The sequence below is a fragment of the Arachis ipaensis genome, chromosome B1, assembly GCF_059453495.1.
Source record: "Arachis ipaensis isolate K30076 ecotype BB chromosome B1, ASM5945349v1, whole genome shotgun sequence".
Taxonomy (NCBI): Eukaryota; Viridiplantae; Streptophyta; class Magnoliopsida; order Fabales; family Fabaceae; genus Arachis; species Arachis ipaensis.
In genome coordinates, this window is record NC_142436.1 from 4,452,021 (window position 1) to 4,455,557 (window position 3,537).

At 39.8% G+C, this 3,537-nt stretch overlaps 1 pseudogene; it reads right to left on the bottom strand.

The window, feature by feature from the left end:
- Nucleotides 1–653: 653 nt before the first annotated feature.
- LOC148575582 (uncharacterized) lies at nt 654–3,321 on the bottom strand (annotated as a pseudogene).
- Between the last annotated feature and the right edge of the window lie 216 nt (nt 3,322–3,537).

The following is a 3,537-nucleotide window of genomic DNA, read 5'->3' on the forward strand; positions in this document are numbered from 1 at the left end:
GTGGCTGGATGAGCTGATTTCCTGTCATTTTGCACATGAGAAAGACATTGATGTAGATGGAAGAATGTTGATGCTAGAGAACAAGTTTGAGCAATTGGAGCACAAAGTGGATTTGGCAATTGAAGGAAATTCAAAGAAATGGAGTATTGGGTTTAGGGTCTATGTCATGGTAGCCATGTTGATTGTATTAGTAGCAGTGAAATACGCTGTAGTCTAAGACATAGATTGTATGTTGTTGCAGATGTATGGTTAATGTTAAAATATGAAAAGTTTGCTTTTGGGTATGTAGTTACTATGTTGTATATGCATAGATTGTGAGTTTGTTGTATTAATGATAATCTAACTTTGTTAATAGTTACAGATCTATGAAATCCTGGACAGTGTGATTTATATCCAAAAGCAAAGGAGTTTCATTCATAATACTATACACATAGGCATAGCTTAGTCTGCTGATGTAATAGCTGGAAACAAAAAAATGTTTTGTTGAGCTAAATGTTTACTCCCTAAACAAAAAGTCACTAGTAGTTTATTACATACTTTAAGTCATTAAACAACAGGTCCCAGCCTTTAATACATTGTGGATCCAAAATAACCAAAAAAAAAAAAGACAAAAGACACCACTCCTATGCTGCTCTACCATGTGTATGAGTTGGTCATTTCATCGCGGGTGGCCTTAAGCAATATCTCCTCTTGGATACAGTAGGTTTTTTCAGTCCAGGTGTGGGGACAAATTTGAAGGTGGGTGCAGTTCCTAAACTAGTCTCAGCAGTATTATTCTGTTGTTCCGGACCTTGTGGTGTTCTGTTGCTAGTCACATCCATTGTTTGCCCTGTTTCAGATTGTGGTCCATGGTTGATAGGGTTTTGGTTACTTGGCACTGAAGGTCCAGCATTGGCATCAATTCCCTAATGAAAAACACAAAAAATCAGGATTCATAATTGGAATAGAGGGCTAAAAATTTGTTATAGTCCAATAGTTGTTTGACAAATAAAAAAGACCTCTAGTTGTAGTGGTGCAGACTGTGAAAGTGGGATCTCCACTCTTGGTTCTTCGAGTTGTGTGGGGGTGGTCCTCACCTTGGGAAGTTTTTTCTTCTGTTTTTTTGCCTTAGCCTGATAGGGACAATAAAAAGAGGAAGTGTTTTTCAAGTGGGACTTCAGTCCATATCAGTTTTCTACCCAACAAAAAAACTAAATCTAGAACAGCAAAAAGGGGTACCACTGGGTCTAGGGGTGTCACAGCCACGTTGTTGATTCCACTTGCTTCAACTCCATCCAAATTCTGTGCAACACAAAAAAAAATTATAGGACCCATTTAGATTCAGCCAGGCAAAAAAATTAGGCACATAAATGCTTTAGTATGCTTGTCTTTAAAATGCTTGATAAAATTTTTTCATATGTGGAGCACACAATTTCTGTGGTGTGATTGCGGCATAACTTCATGCAATGCATTAGCCAGTCCCTTTAAAAAGATACACACATTGCAAATTTAGATAAAATCAGCCAAGCTAACATAATCAAACAGTTGAGAAGAGAAAACTTAATACCTTTTGTTGATCAGACATAAAGTTCCATCCATGCTCATTGACTGGCCCGATATCATCTTGCAGTATGTTCAAAAACCATCTCCAAGAGTCAGTGTTTTCATATTCAACCACAGCAAAAGATATAACAAAAAAGTGGTTGTTTGCGTCCTGTGCAACAGCAGATAGTAGGTGTCCACCAAAGTAGCCTTTTAGGAAACAACCATCCAACCCAATCAGAGGCCGACAACCCGCCTTAAATCCCTTCTTACATGCGTCAAGAGATATGTATAACCTATTAAAAAGTGGACGCCCTTCTGGTTGTGGGATTACATCAACCATTGCAGTAGACCCCGGATTGCTTCTATGAATTTCGTTCATATAGTCATGAAGCTTGCCATACTGTTCTCTCTCCTTACCAACTGTCTCTTCTCTAGCAGCCTTCAAAGCTTGATAGATCATCTTGTAATTTACGTGGAAATTGTAGTCCTGATTCATATGCTCCAATGCTTCTTTTGGTGTCATAAGTGGTTGGGTTAGCAGCCTTTTAACCAGTTTGCTTGTGACCCAAGCTCTTGTTGCCATATTACTGCTCAGATTTCTTCCACAGTTGTGCTCTCCATAGAGTGTCTTAATCTGATAGCAAAGACTCTGGCTGTTATAGGAACAGAGCACAAGCCAGGGACAATCCTCCTCAGCACATTTAGCTCTAAGTCTCTTAGGCTCATTCTTCAAATACTGCAGCTCCTTACCCTCGAACACAAAATAGTCTTTCAGTGCTTGCTTAAACTGCTCCATAGTAGTGAATTGCTGGCCTATCTGGAACTCAACCTCACCATACTCAGCTTCCTCATTAAAATCAGGATATCTTGGTCTATCATCATCCTCTTCACTAGAAATGGGAGAGTTAAATGCCTCAGATTCATATTCATAGGGCTTGTCAATGTCTGAGTCCACCTCCTCATTAGCAGGCTCTGAACTGGGCCTACCCCTTGTCTCTGGAGTTGGATCCACCCCACCTGGCCCATTACCTGCTTCAGTGTTAAGCCCACTCCTTGGTACATTGCATCCTCCTTCTTGAGACAAGATATGTTTTCTGACTCTTCCGACATATCTTTTTTCCCTTTTCTTCTTAGTCCTAGAAGACAATTCCTTGTCATCAATACCACCAGGTGGCGCATTACTCTTCTTCTTCTTAAGAGTATCTGGCTTTCCAACACTCCTCTTCTGTTTCACACTCATTCCACCCTTTTTAGTCTTGCTCACAGGCTTCTTCTTAGCCTTACCTTCTTCACCAGTACTGCTACTAGTGGATTCAAAACCAGATGGAGGGGGTTTATAGGGCTCATCTTCGGTGGTCTCATATCCATCGTCAGAAGAGGAAGAATCAACTTCAACAAATTCATCCACTGTACTACCTTCAACTTCAACAGATTCATCCACTGTACTACCTACAACAACATAATCTGGATTGCTAACATTGTGTTCAAAATAGATCACAAGCAAATCAGACTCCATATCCTCCACTTTTTGTCACACATCTGGTTAATCTCCTTATCTCCCTTAAGAACATGTAATCCAGATTCCAAGTCAGGGGTAGTACCATCATACCAATAAACCTCTTTGTAGCTAGTATACTCTAAACCCGTAAATATTTCCACCAAATCCTTGAAGTTAACATAGTCTATATCTAACGAAGGAAATGTTTCCACCTTTCCATCAGAGTAGTGCAACACTCCATCAGAATCCCTTTCGAACCAACCCCCATGGTGAAAAACAGGGACAATTTCATATGACATCTACCAGAAGAAAAATGTGCAACACTTTTGATTAACTAGCTACTATATTCATCCACACCAATCATAACCAATGAAAGTGACTAAGGGTATCAAAAAAAGATTACAAAAACCCAAGTTTACAAAGTACAACCAACTCAGAAAGTAGCGAACGAATTAAACCACACTAACCTTTGTACCGCCGTCAACGTCTCCGTCAACAAAGCATTCGCCACCTCC